The sequence below is a fragment of the Excalfactoria chinensis genome, chromosome 3 (assembly GCF_039878825.1).
Source record: "Excalfactoria chinensis isolate bCotChi1 chromosome 3, bCotChi1.hap2, whole genome shotgun sequence".
Classification (NCBI taxonomy): domain Eukaryota; kingdom Metazoa; phylum Chordata; class Aves; order Galliformes; family Phasianidae; genus Excalfactoria; species Excalfactoria chinensis.
In genome coordinates, this window is record NC_092827.1 from 52,288,000 (window position 1) to 52,309,654 (window position 21,655).

Here is a 21,655-nt window from a genome sequence, read left to right on the forward strand (position 1 = left end):
AACAATGAAAGCCTTCCATCTTCCTAGGCTGTTCCTGCAGTCACAAAAGAAAAATTTGACAGCCTGGGGATGTTTGCAAGCTGGTGAACAACACTGCTTCAGAGGCTCTGACAATTCTTCTCTGAACCTTAGTAAAGAAATGGAGTTGTGGAAGTCGCACACTGCAGAAAGCACAGCATGTCCTGCTGAGAAAGAAATGAGCCTGACAGTCATGCTGGAAATTACACTGCCACCCCAAATGAAAGTGAACTTGTTATGCAATTTCTAACCGGCCAGGTGACTTGAGGGCATGAAAAGCTTTACCTCTCCTTGACTTTGTGAGACAAAGTCTGACACAGCAGGTTACTGTAACACAAAACAGCTGCTAATTTAATTTGCTCCTTAAATCAAGCACTCATGTCAGTACACAGTAATAATGGCCCTATCAGAAAGTACTGAGCATGGGTTTTTGTGTTGTGTATGTAAACAGTAATGCTCACTTGTTAGTTTACTGTAAAAGCCAAAAAGGCCATTGTGAAAGTACAGCATTACAAATGTAAATGGAAAATTCAGATCTACAAGCGTAGCAGCCCCTGGTAGGAGAGCTACACAAAATTCCTCAAAGGTCACAAAACTGTTATCTGTTAAAAACCTGCCAGCAGGCATCTTATTCCCAGTGACTGTTTATTTTTTAAACAGATTTCATCCTCTTTTGTACCACATAAATAATTCCACTAAGAAACAAATGACCACATCCACACATGCTTTAAATATGTGAACACCTTTAATCGTAGAATCACAGAATCACAAGGTTGGAAAGGACCTACAAGATCATCTAGTCCAACCATCCTCCTATTACTGTAGCTACAACAAACCACTAAACTATATCTTGTTCTTGTAGCTGATAATACTATATCACCACTTCCAAAACAGCAGAAAAACTACTTGTAATAAAACTGTTTTGTTCTATTTTTTTTTTTTGAGACCTCCTTGATTAGAAAAAAGACCAAAGTACACTGTTTTGAATCAAATATATTCAGAGATCTCAAAGCATAGCAAGTGCTAGACATAAAATTCCCATACTACCTATGTACAAAGGTAGAAGAGCATACCTACAAGTGGTTCACACCTACATATCCTCTAGCAGAGTAAGATCTGGGTAACAGCACTCTCACATACATGTGATCAACATCCCCAAACCCTGAGAACACAATCAGATGCCCAGCAAAGCATCACTTACTTTCTCCCTAGACTTTGGTTTCCAATGTGTATCCAGAGTCATAATAATAAAAAATGGTTTTATACCCAGCTATCAAACTGCAGTGACTGGGCCTTATGACATTGTTTGAGAAGCTGTATGACAATCTCCCAAATCTTCATAGCTTCTAATACATATCTTTTATAAAACAAGCAAAGGTTATTGTTTGATTTACACAGTTTCCACTCCCTGCTTAAAAAGCCTATAAAACTCATTAAATAATGTAAAAAACAGGCACCTCCATTAAGTAAAAAAATAATTAGCACACACAGCCCATTCTAAAAATAGAAAGGGAGCCTTTTACAGCATATCTTTTAAGTCACATTATGCTTTTGTAGCTATTTTTAGCCAAATACGCCCATCATCACATCCTATAGTTTGAGGTTTCTTTAGCAGCCCCAAGGAGGGCTTCCTCCCTGGCTTTGTTTATGTGTCTGACTGTCAGAGTAGCGCCAGCAACTGTCTCTCTACTCTGCTGCTGCTGCTCCCTCATCCTGTTTAGAGGTCAGCGACAACTGTCTGCTGCCTTGCACTACTCAGCACAGCTTCCCATTGCACTCCAGGATGTTTTAATGACAAGGACCTGTACAGCCTGTCTGGAGCCAAACAGACACCCTCTACAGTCACACTGCAGGCAGCACTGCACTAACAAGTCTCAGCTGGTGCTCCCTCAGAAGCCCAAACCCTTTCAGCTGGCCCCACATGAAAACACAGCTGGGTCCTATTCATTGTTTGACCCATCACAAAGAGTATAAACAGATGCACAGCTGAACAATAAAGAATTTCTCCTACCCATTCAGTCCTAACAACCACCAGACCTAAAGACAAAACCTGAGGGTGCCAGGTCAACACTGCTTTTGCAAGAACCAAGGGCAGGAAGGGCCTGTTGCTCCCTTCAGGCAGTGCATCACCATCTGCTGTTCCTTTACTGAGCTTTTTGACCCCACAGGGAGAAAAATGTTTACCCCTAATCCATGCCAGAGGATAGTTTCCTGTGGTGCGAAAGCCTCGTTTCTGGTGGCAGATCTCAGCTTCCCATTTTCAGCTTGAGGGAATGTATCAAGGGCCTGGAAACTAGGTGCGTTGAGGCCACTTTTATTCCAGCCTAACTCTTCTTTGAGGTCCTTGTGTGAAAAACCAGGACAGGGGAGAACAAAAAACCTGTTCATAGGGGAAATTTTATCAAAGAGATCTTACTATAAATGGGAAACTAAACAAAAATTATTATTTCTGAGCAAGGGGACGAAGGCAAAGCAAGAAAGGAATTGTAAATCTGCTTCTTTTCTACTCTTTTTTTCTGGTACTCTTTTGGCTAGAAGCACTTTTTTTGTTTGTTTGTTTTGTTCATTAATATGCAAGGTTATAAATGAAATAATTTTTAGACACTTACCTCAGTATCTATTCTTTCAGCAAGAAAAACAGACCAGCAACATCATGTGATGGGAACACATGTAGTGCAAGTAGAGAAGGAAGAGACAAATCAGCTGTTTGGCATTGAGCATGTTGCTGAAATGAAGCCAGTGAAGCAGCCAGTCTGTTTCCATACAGCTTGGCCATTCTGCTTCCTCTCAAACCAGTCAGGTGATGACAGAGAAATCCAGGACCTCCGATGAACATTAAATCTTTTATATTTCATGAAATCCATAGGATTTAACAGTACTTTTGGATAACCTCCTTTCCAGTTAGAAATACACAGTAGCAGAAAAGTATTATCAAAGTGTGATTTTTGGAAAGAGATTGTTTAAAGATGCTAGTGTTTTTCTCTATATCCCACAGCCTTCTCCATTCTACTCACTGCTAATCCATCAACTTATGCCAAGCATGTGTATGCAGATATCATGTTTAGCAAGCTCATACGGTGAATTTTACAGTGCATACCAACAACAACAGCGTACAAAGCTGCTCCTGCACAAACTTGCTTTATTTTACAATTTATAAAGATTTCCAAAGAACATACACTACATTTAATCTCCTCTTTAGACTGTGAGTTCAGGTCTAACATTTTTATTTAGACTGATTTGATGCCTGCCAGTTATAATTACATGGTTTACAGTATCTACAGAGACTTCCAAAAACCTAAATTGACACAGTCGAAGGGTGATTCAGGAATCCAATAGCAAAGGGATCAGTGCAGATAGAATGACATTTCACAGGAAAGGGTGCTCACCCATCTCTAAATATCTAGACTTACAGAAAGAACTCCACAAGGGAGGGATCAGCAACCACAGATTTTTCCTTAGTGGCAGTCACACCTTAAAATGAGGTCTAAGAGAGGTGCAGCCAGGCTCCACCCCTTCCAGTCACACGGGTGAATTGCTTTCACCTGTGCCCCCAGGGCTGACTGGGTCCTTTCCCAGGTGATCAACCAGTGGTTCATGCTGTGACCTAACAGTTACCATACAGGCTGTTAATTAGTTTTCACAAATTTTGCATGGGCAATGAGGTCCTTGGCTTATTTTGTTCCCGATTTTTTGGATAATGTTAAAAATGTGATGCTTAAGGAAAAAAAAATAAAAAAATAAAAAAAAAATCAGTATCTCAAGTTAAGAGTTTGTTATGGACAAATGAGCAAAATGAATACATCATCAGAGTACTGTTGGCGTGTCAGTTGAAGTTAAGTACATGATACAAATACATATTATTAGGAAAAAGACTGAACCAAACATCATATTTCTTCAGACTTCACTATAAACTTTTGAATAACCTTTACTACAACAAAAAGTTGATAATCCCAGTGTACTGACAACTTCCTCTGCACTCAGCAGCTGCTGATGTGACAAGATCACAACTTTAAATGGTGCAGTGTGACCGAACTTTGCAAACACTGTTATGAATCCCATGATGCTGTACTGAATTCATACAAGCAAGTAAAATCATGTTTGGATTTCTGGCTTTACAAAGGAGTGTGCTTTAATCCCACACTTTGGGAAGAGGAAACTGAAAAATCTGAAAACACTAGACAATACTCAGCAAGATTTTGATGTTTAATTTTTTTTCCCCCTCCCAGGATAGCTGCATAGGTCATAAGTACACTGAAGACTGGCCTTATGCTGTACTCCAGTTTTATTACAGTACAAGTGATCTTACCCTTTTTAATTATTTCTGCTCTTTAAAACAGTGAAAAAAAAAAAAAAAAAAAAAAAAAAAAAAAAAAAAGTCACTCTACAAGAAAACTGCCTCTCTACTGAAGAAGTGCTGAAGGAGTGAGGTACAATTTTATTCAGTATCTTGTCGGAAGAGTTGTACACAAGTAATCCTTTGTGGTGTTTCTCATAGGCATAATCACAGCACTGAGTTTCTGTGGTAGACTACATTTGTTTTATTCTCCCATATTGTTCCACTTCTCATTTAGATTGATCTGTATTCATTTCACAAGCAGCTTCCCTCTGAATATCTTTTGTTCAACTGTTAATTATCTTATGTTCCACTTCCATTTCAAAGGCTCACAATACATGTAAAAAGATTTGATGGCCCAAAGAGGCGGGTATACTTTAGACATTCCAAAATTCAGGTCTGTACATGAGCTTCCTATTTTCCTAAAGAATTAAGAGCATAAGCCAGAAAATGCTAGTATTCTTGAGCATGCACCTGTAATTATCAAGCAGGCATTGAGTAATGCCAAAACATGCTAAACTTGTCTAATCTTTCTGATGAAGAAAAAAAAAAAATAATAATAACGACAAGCTATGGAAAGGCAGAATGACATTTAACTCATTTTCCATTACTTATCTGCCAGCTTTTGATGATGTTCAGTGATACAGCCCACCAGTGGGCTGAATTACTCTTCTGTTTATAGCTGTTCATTGTGCCAAGGCACACAGCTGTTCAGCTTTTACTTTCACGTGGATGGCATATTAGATATGATCTACCCTCATATCTAGTCCTGACGGAGACTAAAGATGAAGTCTACAAAGCAAAATGCCAAACTTCTCTTGGAACAACTGGAAATAAAATGTCTGGTGAGAGGAAAAAGATTTAGGACCAGACTCCCACTTGGAAATGATGTCCAAGCTGTAAAATGATTTTGTACTGATCTTTTATAAGGTCATTTGTGCACATAGAGGAATGTCTGCCTTTCTCCTGCTGAAACAAAAGTGCTCTGAGTGACCAAGGAATGTCAGATCTGGGAAAGTCCTTCTCCTTCAAGAAGAAAGGAAACTGAGCTGTTTCTCATCCTTTAAGTTCATCTTCCAGTGATGTCATCAGGCTAAAGAACCTGCACTTGGGAGATACTTGCATGTGTCCCAGAGCAGCTGGAAGCAGAGCAGGATGTTCTTTATCACCTGCCTTTCTGAACCGTGTGGATCCCAAGCATTTGTTAGTAGTCAAAACTAGTCCTGCCCCACCACTTTTCTTTACTATTTTCATGATGGTGGAGGAGGAAGTTACATTTTGGTGCATTCATACATACATACTTTGCATTGATCTCTTATTTGCTCATAAAAACAATTTCAGATAATAGTACAAGTAGCTAATTCGGATAGTTTGGAAAAACAGCCTATTTGGACTGTTTGGCAGGGTTTTATATAGCACAAACTTCATACAAAAAAACACCAATGCTTTGGAAAAATGGCTTTGAGAAACTCTTGTATAACATTCAGAGTATCAAACCAATCTGAAGAATAGCTCTTGCTCTTCCAGTTTTATAGCTACTCAGAGCTTTTTACTATGACATGTCCCATAGGATCTTTTCTTTTCCTAGATGTGAGTAACTTTCTTTACCTTTTCAGAAAGGTATTTACCTTTGGAGAAATACAGATTAATGTATTTGCTTATTTGCTCTATGTACTATTTGCTTTATGTCCTGGAGTAGGACATTTACTGTTTTACTCTATCAAAATCAATAGTTCAAACATTACTGGCTCAGGGGTTCAGCTCCAGGAGCAGTTCTTAAGCTGCAGACAACAGTATAAGAGTGCCTTCTATGGTTGGAACTAAGAAGTGCAGAGCAGAGAAGCCACAGAACTTGAGTATATGGAATTAAAAACTGCCTCTCTTGGTTGCAAAGAAACCCGTTCTTAAAATATACAAAGGAAGGGCACAAAATTTTTCTTTCTGTTAAAATGAATGTGTCAAACTCATCCTCAGGATAGCTGTCATCATTGGAGCATGATTGCAAATACTTCTTTTCCAGTGTAGGTGTTGTTCTCTAAAGAGACTTGGAGATAATTCTGTAAGAAATGAGCTTTTAAAAATGATTTTAATGAGCTTTTAAATTATACCCGTGGATTTTAAAAAATTATGCCTGGCTCTGCAGGGCAAAATGCCAGAGGCAGGAAAAACACTTATTCTGGAATGCATTTTTTCACATGGGTCATTTCAGTGATCTGTTTTTCTATGCACATTCACAAACAGACGTAGTCGACAAACTAAAGGAGCAGAAAGCTGTGGTGAAAGTGTAGAGAAACAAACAAACCTAAGAAAAACACGCACACACTTACACACACACACAAAAAATAGCCACCACAACTGTATAGAAGGATATGATGAGAGGTACCCCAGCCTCTTCCTTGTTGAGTGCCTAATTCCTAGGCTAGAAATCCACGTTCTTCCTCTATGGACAGATAATTTAGTGAAGCTGTTGCCTGGCAAAGCCTTAGGAGTATGCTCATCTTCAGCTGCAAAAATACTCCACATCAGCAGGACAACTTAGGTCAGTACTGGGACACACTGTAACTCCTATAAAGGGGTAAATAGCTAACTCCATTGAAGTCAAAAGCACAATAGTCTTGAATTTCCATTTGAAAAAGACTTTAAGCAGAATTACTAAATTCAACCTGGATTTCAAAAAACATATATATATATATTTCATTTTACTTCTTCCATACACTTTGACTTTGATATAAACAATCTCTTAATCTAAGCTTTATCTCCATATGAAGAACAGAAGTAACTACAGATTTTTGCAGATCATTCCAAAAGTAATGCCTCCTTTTTATTTCCATGGAAACTACAACAGATACAAAGAACACATTAACACTGTTTGATAGAGCAAGTTCTCAGCTACAAAACAAGTTGTTTTTTTTCTTCAAAATAGTCACCCCATTAGCTACGCATTTCTGTCAGAGATGAACAAGAGCCTGCCTGCCACGCTCACAAAAATCTCAACCAGCACAGGTGACCCACTGTTTCAGAGCTGCTACGATTACAATGTTGCTAGGAAAATGCTGTCCATGCCATCCATCTTTCACTGGCTCAAATAGATGGAAATCAGGAGCTGCCAAATCTGGACTATACAGTAGGTGTAGTTGAACAGTCAAGTCAAGACTGGCAATGTTTGGCAATGCTGCCTCATTACAGCCTTTCAGTACCTGAAGGGTATCTATAATCAGGAGGGGTGTGAACTCTTTGAAAGGGCCGATAATAGTAGGACAAGGGGAAACGGTTTTAAGTTGAAAGAGGGAAGATTTAGGTTGGATGTTAGGGGGAAGTTCCTTACTAGGAGAGTGGTGAGATCCTGGAACAGGCTGCCCAGGGGCATTGTGGATGCCCCAACCCTGGAGGTGTTCAAGGCCAGGTTGGATGGGGCCCTGGGCAACCTGATCTAGTAAACATGGAGGTTTGGTGGCCCTGCCAGGCAGGGAATTGGAGCTTCATGATCCTCGAGGTCCTTCCAACCCGGGTCTTTCTGTGATACTGTGATTCTGTGATTCTGTAATGTGTTCTGCAGTCTTCAAACTGGTATGGGGCCTAGCATTATTGTGCTGAGAGAGAAAGATTGTCTTCTTTTCTGGCTTAATCTGGAAGTTTGAGCTTTTAGCTTTAGTCTGTGTCTCAACATAGTGGTCAGAGATGATGGCTTGTTTGGGCTTGAGGAAATCCAGAAGTATCACCCCTTTCCTATCCCAAAAGAGAGTGAACATCACTTTACTTGCTGAGTAGCATACTGAGATTTTCTTTGATGGGGAATTCACATCACCACCCCATGGACTGCCATTTTGAGTCTAGCTCATAGTAGTAACACTATGTCTCATCACCAGGAAACTGTCAGCTTCAGCTCTGTTTGGTTCAACAGGTCTGGACAGTTTTTCACACAGTGCTCTTTCTGTTCCTGTGTGAACATTCATGTGATCCACCTGGCACAAACTTTGCAATATTCCAGTGTTGCCACCATCATTTCCAATGCATTGAAACCGATATTCAGCTCTGTTCACAGTCCCCTTATCATAATCTGTCAACTTGTGTGGATGAGCTGATCAAAAAGCTTTTCATTTCATGGTGTGACTGATGTGCATGACCATCTGGAACATGGCTTGTCTTTCACAACTCAGTCACCATTGCTGAAATGAATCACTCACCTCCTCACTGTGCTTGCATCCACTCTTTGTTTTCCTTGAATGTCAAGCATCAATGAATGTCAATGGGTGCCAATTTTTCTGCATGAAGAAATTCAATAACACACCTTTGCTTCACACACACTTCCACATCAGATGCCATGGTGTCAGACTACCCCTCTGCTGCCATATGTCACACAGCAACAACATTTAATGGAATGTTGTTGGCAAAGTTTAGCCTCCACTGTCATGCCACCAACATCCACCTCTGACGCCATGGGCCTACATAACAAAATAGGAGTCACTACTTTCAGAGCAGCTCTTGAAGTTTTCCACCTCCTTTCTCTCTTTCCAACATCCCTGTGTATCCATAACTGGAATAAGCACAGTCAGTACTGTCTTCTATGTGCAGAAAAGGACAAACAAACTTTGCAATGTTAAATAAAGCGAAGAGTGATTATTCGGCAGGTGATATAGGGCTGGCATGCAAATTCTCACAACAGTGTTACATTATATTCATATATAATCAATTTGCTGACCCATATATAGGAGATAGATAGGTCAATCTTTGCTGAGAAATAAGATGTTCCTCATTACACTTTTAATGTCAAGTCAGCTTAAGCAAAATGAAATTGATCATGCTGTTCAGTGATCGAAAATTCCAATTTCCAAGCCAGGGAACCCACTATGCTGCTGCAACATCAATATTTTAAGTAAGGTAGTTCAGGGAAGAACAAATAGGAACATAAAAAGGGGTCACACAGATGTGGTGAATAATTGCCTCCCAGAGGAGTTATTGTAACAGGTTAACAACATGCAATGAAATACCTCGCAGAGAGCCAGAGCTGACACACAGAAAGGAAGTAACATAAGCACATCAGGCAAGTCTATTGCTCAAGTTAGTAAAATCTATTGCAATGTACCTTTTATTGAGCTGAAGACAGCATAATGCAGATGTAGCAACAATACCTTGCAGTTCTAATTACTCTCTATAAATTTTAGTCCCGAGAAGAGTACAGAGTCTAACCTGCTGGCCTTGTCTATCATTGAGGAGATTTACTGTGACACTGATACGGTCTACTTTTCTGAGAATATTAGCCTTATTTGGAAGAGAATAGATGAGATGCTGGACCAGCAAATGGTGTATTAGGCATGTCACTGGATATCATCTGAAATGTCCTCTCTCAGGTGTTGCAAAAAAAATAAAAAAAAATAAAAAAAAAAAAATGATTTGGGTTAATCCCTGAAGGATATTTTCTCACAATTAACAATCTCCTTCCACCTCCTCCTGCCCCTTTCAACCCCCTTCCCCCCCCCCCCCCCCCCCCCCACACACACACACACAAGTACAGGATATAAAGGCAAGGCATAGAATTTGGAACCTTATATACCCTTTCAAAGTATATTTATCTCAAAGGGAAAAGAAGATGTGACATGCTAAGCAGTATACAACCTAAACAGATTCCTGTGATTTGATCTAGTCCAGTCTTCAGCTATGAAACTGGACTAATTGTTTCATTTTCTTAAAAGGCTCTTCATAAAAACGAGTAAAAGAGGTTTTTTTAGTTTTTTCATGGTAGGTTGCAAGGCAATTGATACTCTGTGATCTGTTGCCATTAACATTGGAACTGGAGGAAGAAAAGCTGTTTCTGTGCAGTTTTGGCCAAGTTTGTTTTTTGTTGTTGTTGTTGCTGTTTTTGTCTTTTACCTCTGCTTTGTTTCAGATTTATCACCTATTGCACAACAATGATGTTCACTCAGGGCTGTGCTGAAGACATTAGTTTTTGCTTTAAAAGCATAGTAAGAGGTAGCTTGTTATATACAGTTCAACACTTAACATCATACATCCATTACTTATTCCATCATCATAGAACAATCTAGCTTGACTTTAAATACAGCATATTCATCAGAATACAAATCTAAAACAAAGGAAATGAAATTATTTTTCCCTTTTATTGCTGACTTGTTGACTTCATATTTGGGTAATTCATGCTGTTCTTTTTTTCCTTCTTCATCTGTCTAATTTACTGACACTGAAAGCCCTTTGGAGCAGGATCTGGTCTATATTTCATGTATGGGTCTCAATCAGAAGGGTATCTGAAGCTTCTCTACATATTCTCTGCATCACAGCAAGCTTCGAACAAGCTTTAATTTGAAAAAACCAAAGACAGTAAACAGTGATTTAACCAGTTGTTAGTGGGCTTAAAATTGAACTGTCAGTTTTAATACAGAATTAGTATAATCTATATCTTGAGAAGTTTTATAATCTTGGCAATACATCATCTGAAATCATTCAAATGTAAAAACTCTTGCAGTAGTGCTGTAGAAATGCCACATGATCAAAAAGAAATAAGAAAAAACAAACATACCACAGTGTTTTCTCAGCAGACCTTCAGGTAAGCAAAAAGATGGATGGTTTTAATAATTATTTCCATCAGAGAGATCTTGATATTTAATCTTAAGAGATGAGGGAATTGGATTAAATGTTATGTGCTACAGTGTTTCAATTAACTAAATACACAGTGAATTCAGAAATGCATGTGTAGGTTTTTCAGCTTGCAACATTATTCAATGCATCTTAGGAAATTTTATAAAAAGAGAGTTACATTTTAATATTTCAAATACTATTGAACATTAGAAACTTGATTTGGGCCCATGAATTATTTTCATTATTCTCAAGCTCATTAAAATCTGTCTTAGATCAAGAGAAAACTGTCAAATTTTAACAGCATTCACTTAAAAATTTGGAGGTTCACAGTGAATTCATTATTCTTCCACTGGGTACCATTTACCAACTAAATTTATGCAGGGCAAATCAGGTAAGCCTGGAGCTTTTCAAGATTGACTTATCTATCTTTAACTATCTAGAGTTGTCTCTAGAGAAATGAGTCTGCTCAATCCTTCATTATTTGACTCAGTTTTTAAGAGTTAGGTTTTCTTGTGCTTAACAGAATGTAAACCCACGTCTCCTGTCACCGAGACAAAAACATTTCCAACTCCCTACAGAAGCTCTGCAACCATAAGGCAAAAAATCCAACATTTGATGTAAAAACAGCAAATGAAGAAGCTAGAATTGGTATTCTTTCAGACAGATCCAGGAATAAGAAAATATACATTTCAGTCTTTACATCTGTGACATTTTTTGCATCTTCCATTGGAAAGATAATGGGTAAAAAAGAAGAAATTAGGCAATTTACTGATTTAAGTACTTCAATTCCTTTGAAACTTCAGCTTTAGAATCTCAAGTCATTTTGAAACAAAATGACAGTCAGTTAGGTACTGCAAGAAGGCAGAGTCCAGTGCCTGAGTATCCTCACAAAAAACAACCTATCAACTCTGGATTCTGCCTGTAAAAGGATCTAAACACCTAAGACAGCCTGAAGTGAATGTATGTTGTGCCTTTAATAACTTCAGAGATCTTTGGTTTCCAGGCAGCAGCATTGCATATACACAATTCACACAACAGGAGTACTAGCATGGACACAGTTATAAACTCTCTGAACCACAGGTAAAGATTCAGTATTTTTTTTTATTTTATTTTATTTTATTTTTAATAAGGGGGTGAATCTTTCCCAGCTTTAAACTGTTACCACTTCCGACAACCAACACTTATGAAGGATGTTAAAATCACAGAGATAAATGCCACATTTATGACAAAACTGGCTTTGGATTTTAAGTCTGTGGAAGGTATATGCAGTGTGTGGCTGGCATGGTCATGGTGGTGGTTATAACCAAACTGACAAGATGGAAGCTGTCTGCTTGACTGAAGTGCTATGGAGTGCTTGCAGACAAACCCTGCTTCCTCCCTTGCCTCCTCTAGGCCTCTGACTTAGCCACACCTCATATGCATGCAAAACACATTTGGTTTCATTGAGTGGGATCCCAGCTCCACATTCGCTTTTGTCAGCCCTTGAGGCCGATAAGAAAAGTTCATCAGAAGTTTTGGATACAAATGATGTTATCTGATAGATTTTCTGCAAATGCTGCCAAAGTCAATAAAGATAAATTGGAATTTGATATTTCTAGTACAGAATATTAACTGGGGAAAAAAAGAAGAAAGAAGAAAAAAAAAAAGAAAAGAAAGAAAGAAAAAGGAAGCTCATAGAGAAACCATATTTCTGCCACAGAACACTGTCACGAATTGCCTACCTGTGACATATAGAAGTACACTTAATAAGATGCAACACAAAAATATATACAAACACTAAATTTACTGCAATGACATTTTTTTAGAAAGTCCTTCTACAAATTCCACTGTCTTAGCACACAAGTAACACAAGTAACGAGCATTTTACTTTGCGTAGGTATGTAATAGCTTAATGAGGGTTCTTGTTTCTTTGAATTCCTTTGAATCAGTAGCATGGAATGTACCAGAAAAGCAGAAACATGCCTACCATTTTTGAAAAACATGTTTTTATACTGCTACTGACAAACACTTGGATCACTGTTTTAAATCTCTCCAGACAGACACTCCCCCAAACAATGCAAGGAAACCACACCTTGCCATTTACAGATCTTATGTCCACCCAGAACAGCACTGCAGGTAAATTCCACATACAAGAAGTGACTTTCATAAACACAATGCCAAGCTGAAAATGATTTTTCTATTTCTTTCAATTTCATAGGTGACTTTCTTTTAATATGTTTTTCTCTTTGGCTGGAACATTTATCTCTACACATGCAGGTGTGTACTGTGTATATACAGTCACATATACAAACATGTCATGTAAGACTTGCATAGGTTTAATTCAATGCATATGAGAGTTCCTCTTAATTGCTCAGTACATGCTTAAACTGAAGCATATGTGGACATCTACAGGCTTTAGTTCATGCTTGTAATTATTAATCTGTTTCCTTAGATGTTCTTACTATATGCACAATGAAACGCCCCAAAAATGGAATTTTTTTAGCATTTTCCCAAACAGCCACGAGACAGCAGAATACATTTACCATTACAGTGACCACAGAGTCAAGTCCTAGAGCTGCTGTGCTCCAAAAGATGTTCTCTTAATAGACCTCACTGTGACTGTCTTGGTGTTGCTATCTGAAGAAGTATAATTTTTTTCAGTCTCTCTCCTGTCCTCTGACATTCTCTCTAGGATTATTAATTACCACTAATTGCAGCAATCATTGTTGTGCTTACTATATTCATATAAAATAACTGAGCACATAGAATCTTTAATACTTTTCAGACACTGTGTTAAAGTTGGTCTTCCTTATTGCCTTCATAATTAAGACCACAGATTATAAGATATGGTTTGCAATGTATGTTACAACTCCAGAGAATATGAACTTAATTAATATATAGGAGCAACTTTCTAAAATTTGAAAAGTTCTCATGAACTGTGCAACAATGGAGAGGCTTAGATATACCATTCCGTTAGCTCCTGAGGGGAGCACTAGGTTATTTGATGTTCCTCCTAGTATATCACATGTGATTACATTTCTTCCAATTACTCCTTTACTAAACTCATGAAGCTGCCAACAGAAACTGGCATTAGGGTTTGATCCGAAGGCTCTAAAGGATAGCTAAACCATTTCCCACTTGTCCTGAAGGTTTATCTACTTCATTAAAGGGTTATTCCTCCTTCAGAGTTGTCCAAGATCAGCTGCTAAGCCTTCACCATGCTGCCTTCCTTTTCTGTGCCTTTTTATATTTGTTGGATGCTGTAATTAAATCATCTCAGACTTTCTGTTAGCACTTTTCTATTTTCACCTTTGGGGAATATTCTTCAACCTCCAAATCATATTTATGCTTCCCTTCTGTTTTGTCTCCAATTTTTCCTTTTGAAAAACAGTTTCTGTTGTTGAATACCACCACACAGCAGCACTGTCACAAAAGGGAGAAACTATCTTCCTGGTCCTGCTCTTCTGTACAACCCAGCCATGCATTAGTTGCAGCTTTCTACAGAGGGCAACTGCTGAAATGTCTGTTCAGGCACCTCTCCAGAGCCAAAGCCCATGTTCTGCAGCTGTGTCCAGCTTTCTTTGTTACCAGATTATAGGCTTTCATTTGAAAACACATTTGAATGTCCTTGCTTATCATGTGATCATGATCATTCCACCAATTGCCTCATCCCCTCAATTTACCAGTCTGCCGATCACTGTGTTATCTTCACATTTTCTCAGCAACTAACTTAGATTGTTTCTAAATATGAGCACTAGTTTGAGCCTAGCGGTTGTCCTGACACTACCCCACTCAGAGATAAAAAAATAAATAAATTCTGCATGGCTTCTTCCCTCCACCCCCTTCTAGGATTTCTCAGTTAACTTTGCTTTAACTCAAAACATTGTTTTGATACATGGTAGCACTAGCTTGTAAATAGCAGGTAAACATGGCACTGTGCAGTACAGCTCTTTTGTCTTCCAAATGTCCATCTCAATACAACTCCTAATTTTCAAAATTCTGTTAATTTTTTATGTTCTTCATTGTTCCTAATCTTTATTTATTTTTTTTTTCTGTTTCATAACCTGTTTCATAACCTGTTTTTTGTTGTTGTTGTTGTTGTTGTTTGTTTGTTTCATGTATAATTTTCTACTTTAGTTTACATATATACAGATATAAGACATTTCTTTCTTCACTTCGTTGAATCAGGAAGTTTCCGTCTTTCCACCTATAAGGCAGACCATTACCTAACAGCTGTAGCATGCTACAACAGTAATGACAAATGGGAAGCGTATGGATTTTAAAAAAAAGGATCTGCTGTCACTCTGATATAATCTTTCCACTGTTAGAAACATAAGTCCATCAGTCACTGTGTGAGCTTCTAACTTTCTAGTTCAGAACACAGCATACACTATTCCTCAAGTTTATAATATCCCAGTCCAGCCACAACTAAAAAAGACAACAGGTGAGGAGTTTGAAAGCCTTCTTTTCTCGTCTTCCTCTTTTAAAGGGCACAGATGCCTTCTCCCTCCTTCCAGGTCTCTCCAAACCCCTGCTTGCAAAGTCACTCACCACCCCAAGGACATCATTTGCTCTCAATCGTATGGTCTTTCAGCTGTACTGGAAGAAAATTTTAAAGGAACAATGTAAGAGTTTGATTTGTATTAACATAAATGGTGGTAGCAAAATGAGCTTAGTTTCACCAGGTCCCAGCTATGATCATTTGGAATGAGTGTTAACAGATCTGACAAGATTTTTAATGCAGAAGCTATAAGAAGGTCAAGAGAGACATCTAAGCCAGTCAACACTGTACAATGTGTTTTAATGCAGACAAAGATCTTAAAAAATCTCTTTAAAGTCCATAAATTGTGAGGTGAAAGGTCCACATAATCTGAGGTGAAAAATAGTATCATTCAGAAGTCATTTCACAAGCAGCAGAACAAAGTCTTTGTTTATGCACTGAGAGTTCTGCAGTTCTGATATTCTAAAGAATATCTCCTACAAATGTTTCAGCACTGAAGTCTGCTCAGGTGAAGAGAAACCATTCCAGTAAAGAAGTGGGGAGTGTCGGAAAAATCCAAACTTCGAAAAAAAAAACAAAACAAAACAGGTGAAGATCTGCCAAAGACGAATTGCAAAAGTTACACTGAAAATCAACTATGGTCTTATCAGTGTCTGTTACTGATTTATTTTAACAAAATAGATGTTACTGATATGAGTCACAAATTCCTGACCCTCTTGTCAGTCACCTTTGCCTTCACCTCAGATGTAATACGTTTTGACTCAGAATCTACTCCAGTTTTAATATTTGTATTTCAAAATTGTGGAAGAAATCTGTCCCAACGGCTTAATTGTGTGGGAAAATACCTTTTCTCTATTTGGTGTTAGCCCCTGACATCATTATCAGGAAATAATGTATTTTAAAAGGATGGTAAATTCCTTCCCAGTTCTGTCTCTTATTCTCCCATTAAGATAAATGAGATTAATATCCCAAACAGGTCAGCTTGGCATGTGAGAGAGTGGGAGATAAACTAAAAGAAAGACCAGGTTCAGCACTGACCCCATGTCTACTGCACTATTCATTCTTTAGAAACAGCTATTACTGTAGTACAAATAAGAGCCCTTCCAGCAGGGTTATCTCTAGATTCCTCTGAGAACAGACTTCATCTTTGTTGGTTCTTTTTCTTTTCCTTTCCTAGAGGTCTCACCCAAAGTGTTAAGCTTACAGTTTTGCAGGCTTTGAGGAAAGATAGATAGTTCAGGAAAAGTCAGAAGGCAGGAGATAAAAGGGCAAACATAATTGCATTTTATACTCCAAAGTGTCTGTACAGTCATGACTTAGTTGCTTGTGTCCCATTTCTAGCAAGAACTGTGGTGTTATAGTTCTTCCCCAAAGTGTGTGCTGGCAGATACAGAGGACATATCACTGATCTGTCTCTCAGTGCCTGACAGTCAAAATCATACCTGCATAGCAAATGAAAGCACATTAGGAGTACATATGGATATACCTCTGCAGCTTTAACCTCTCATCCACAGGGAAGAGTATTTGTTAAAATACTTTAGCTTCAGAGTCAGTTGTACATACCTCCAGTGTCTGAGCCACTTTTTATCCATCCAGTAATTTTTAACATTACTCATAGCAAGACAACAAGGGTTGACCTGGCCTTGTTACAAGTGGACTATTTCTCATCTTTGTAAGAAACCCTAGACCAAGTGTGGTCTTGTGTATACTTGATACCAAAGAGCAAAGAGCTGTCCAAAAAGATGGGTAGCCTGTTTTCACATTTAGTTCTATTTCACATGCCTTATGAAAAATGCAGTGCTTCTCTGTCATTGTTCTGTATCAGTCCTTCTCAAGGAATTACAGATGATGTTTCTGGACAAAGTAACAAGGCTTTACACTGATCCCCTAGCATACGCTTTCAGTGACTTGCATTAGGAAATGAGAGTTCATTGCATACAACTAAGCTGCTTTGGAAAAATACTGAGGAAACAAGCAGAAGAGATTTTAACAAAAGCTTTCCAGCTACCCATCGCAGTTGCCAGATGCTGAATAACCAGTAGAAGCAACCTTTTTTCAGTTGGCTGCTCAACATCTCTCCTCAGGTTCTGATTCACATCAGAGACAGAGAAAGCATGACACAGTGGGAAAGAGAAAGGTTATGTTTCTCCTGTAGACTGATTTCCTTTGCTTTCCTTTTAAGTGCATGGCATTCTAGAACAGAAGATGTGTTGGTAGATAGAAGGAAAAAAGAAGAGGTCAGAGGCTTGTGAACAGATAATTCTGCCATTTCTCATGCTGATTTTAATTTCAGGTACCCAGGATTAAAGGCCATTACTCACATGCTTGTTACATGCTCCACCTCTTCCATCTGTAAGACAGCAGTAGTTGTAGTCATTTCATCTTTAAACTGTCTGAGACAAAGGAATAAATGCACAAAATGAACTCTGAATACTGCTACAACTACTGCTGTGTGTAATTTATGGCATCTGCAGACAGAACAGCTGAAAAAGTGACATGATTTTTTCATCACCAGTTGTGATAAACACCAGTTCCAGCCTACTCTCATTTTTTAAACTCACAAAAATTCACAAGTTTTTAGCACATTCCACTCTATCTTTTCCTTTGGCACAACAGCTATTCTCCATTGGAGATTCAGAATTTGATTTTTGTGGTAGACAAGGTAGAGTAGAAACAAAGGCTTCTGCCATTCATCTTGCATGACTTCACCTTTTTGTTTCAAAGATCATGTTACAGTATTTTGAGAAGGTCTCACTTTATCACACACACACGCACACACAAATAGATAAATAAATAAATATTACATTCATCTGATTCTTAATGGCTTGATCACATAAGGAAGTGACACAAGTCCCAGCTGTTCTTGAGAAGAGACCATGGACTGAAAAAACAGAAGATCTGGAGCTGGAGACCTCTGAAGGGATGTGGTGAGGACCACTGACACTCAGATTAAGATGTGGCATTTGGCACTGTGGTTCTGTTTCCTGTTAATTTTCCAGCATGTCCAGCAGACAGCTCCAAATAAAGGATGCAGACTTGACAGCATATCCATACTCCAGGCTTACCCTTAGCTGACCCAGTCATGAGAGTTTCAGACTAGCTGAAAAAAAAAAACAAACTGTAGGCATATCGTAAAGTTCTTACTGCACACTATTTCCAGTCTACTCTAGATTACAGCGATCAACTGACAAAAATATGTTTCTCTATGTAGATAAAGTACTAAACTCAAAAGCTTTGGTCAGTTTTCCATTGAACCCTGTCTTGATGTTAACATAAAACACAAGGCATGTTTTTTTGATCAAATGAGATCACTATTTTATTTTTATTTTTCACAATTCTATTCAATGAACACTTGGAAAACCACTTTCAGTGATGTAAGTCTCCTGAAGATTTGCTTTCCTGGATAGCTATCATACTGTGTGAGAAGCTCCAGTGAAAAGAACCATTTAAAGTTACTTTAGTTCTCATATAAAAATAATATTCATGTGTCATCTAAATTACATGCTACTGAACTTGCCTCATATATTAAACAAGTGCATTGTATTAATTAACAAGAAGTGGCCTTTAGGTCAGTGAAAACTACACCAACTGTCATTTGCCCTTTAAACCAAGTGTATGTAGTAATAAATACACCTGCTCTCACTGGCATTTGATGTGTAAATACTATTAACTGTAAAAGTACTTACTTCTATGCCTAACTGCACATTACACAAAGGAAAGAGGAATGCAAGGGTCCTATGGTGAGGAGGGGAACCAGAACATTTTGTTCTTAATTACTGACTCAGCTTGAAGTCCAAAGTTGTCACCAGGTGAAGAGATTTCAGTGATTCATGTGAAAAATATCACCCCTCAGCAGCCAGAAGTTATCAGTCCAGTTGTGAAAGAAGCAACATGAATAAAAGAGAATTCAAAAGCCAGTTTCTGATTTGAAAAGTCCTGTGAGCCCCTTTGCAGGTAACCCTGTCCTGACCTGTACTGGCAGGACAGGGTAGTGGAGCCCCAAATCTGTTGCTTTTCTGAAGCCTTATTTGTAAATCATGAGATTTTCATTTCCCAGACTGCCATTATGCTTACTTTTGAGAGGAAAACATGAAAGTCTTATTTTGGAGGAATGCAAACTCATCTCCCTACATCTGAGGAAGTTACATCCACCACCCCAAAATGAGTGAAAGATGTCATCTGATTTGGTAGCAACTAGTTCTTACTTTTCAGAACTTTGAAAGAATGCAAAAGATGAAAATTATACAGCAACTTTTAGACATAGTATGCTAACTAGCATCTGACTTGACTGAATTTTGAGTAAGGTCTTCCAAACAGATTAAGCTTTACTTCCCAGGAGGTGCTGAAGGAAAGAGTAGATGTCATGCTTAGGGACATGATTTACTGGGCAATATTGGTGGTAGTTTCCAAGACCTTTCTCTGCCATTGAACTACAGACCAGAATTACTAATGACAACAATCTGTTTTCATAGGCTAGCATTCAGTATGGACCATCAGTCACTATGAAGATCACTCATAAGTCAGAAAGCATCTTTTTTCTAAGAAAGCAGATTTGAAAAAACAGGTGTTTTTTCTACTAAAGGGTTACACCTGTCCTGCTGTATTCTCCCCTGAATATACAGTAAGCCCAAAAAAATGCTAGATGAGAACCAAAGAATGGGGGACATGGAGAATAGGGAGAGGTAAGCTTTTAATTCTGACCCATGCTGAAGGATTTAATAGCATCACCATACAGTGCAGGGCAAGTATCAGTGTGGACAGAGTTTCAAAAAAAAAGCTTTATCAAAAAGCTGAAAATGTCTGATTTGGGACTCCAGCATCACACACTCAGTCCACGTAAATCAAAATCTTGCTGAACATGTCAGCATTCTGGGGAAAAAATATGCCTTAGGGAGATGTGAGTGACGTAAGGCTTGCACTAACAAAATTAACCATGTTGCTAAGGCTCCGTACACAATCTCTATGATTTCCAGCTTGAATCACAAGTAGAAGATTGCTCAGCATCGGTGGTATTTTACTCCAAAAGAGAAAAGACTGAGTCACATGCCAGGAGAAGCCAAGAAAATGAAATCAACAAGAGAAAAATGATGGGCAGATTTTAAGAATTTTGTACATATTTCCTGGTTTTACACATACAGCTGAAAAAGCTATAGATAATAAACTTGGTAATCACTTTGCTGCTATGAAACTTATCTAGGTTATGTCATAATTCATCTAGATGAACTTCAAAGTAATAACACCGTGTCTCATCTTACTGTCCCAAGCCACTCTAAATTACCATTTTCACTGGCTAGTTTTGACATTCTTATTTACAGGAGAAGGGAAAAAATTAATGACAAAATTTTCAAGGTGTTACACAGACAGAATAATGGGACTCTGGTTATGCTTCTTCTCTCCTTGGAGAACAAATCAGCTCAAGGTATCTTCTTGTGGCAGAAAGCCAAAGTTACAGGCTACCAAGAAGAACTAGGGCTGATTTCTTCAGGTTTGATTTGGTATACCTGCTCTTTTTTGTCAAACAGGATGTGATGTGGCAGTGAACTGAACTGCAGGAGGGATGTACCAGTTATTGGATGCTCTTAGTTTACACTGAATTTAGTACATGTAATCAAGAGAGAAAACATACCAGACAGCGACCACCAAATACTTCACTTCATACTAGACAGGATGATGACCCTGTATATTTGATTATTTAATTCACTTAAGTAGGTCATAGTTGGTTAACACAGTAAAATCAAACAGGGTCTCAGCAAGTTATATGGCTATATTTACAGATATGCTGACAAGGCAATAGGTTGATAGGTTTGTTCAGTCTGGTATAAGTGACTAAATGCAATATTTGTAAATTGAAATTTGTAGTTTCTTTGAAAATCCATTTCTATGCAATCAGCAAAGTTCCTGCATGTATTATTGTTAGCTGTTCTTAACAAAACAGGTCATTTTTACATCCTCTGTTGGTTTAAGGACTGCTTTAGATACCTTGTAAAAGTTTTGTACTCTTGACTATGAGAAACAACGAATGTGCTCAGTGTTAAGAAATGTTAACACTGTTAAGAAATGTTCCTGTACACTGCCAATTCCAATCAATAGATGAACTAATTTGATATTATTATATATTCAAATATCTGTATTGGTTAGGTATGTCAAGGAAAATAATAATAATAAAAGAGAAAGCAAATCTGATGCAATGAGAAGCAATACTGATACTGCTAATGGGAATAATGTTATCTGAATGG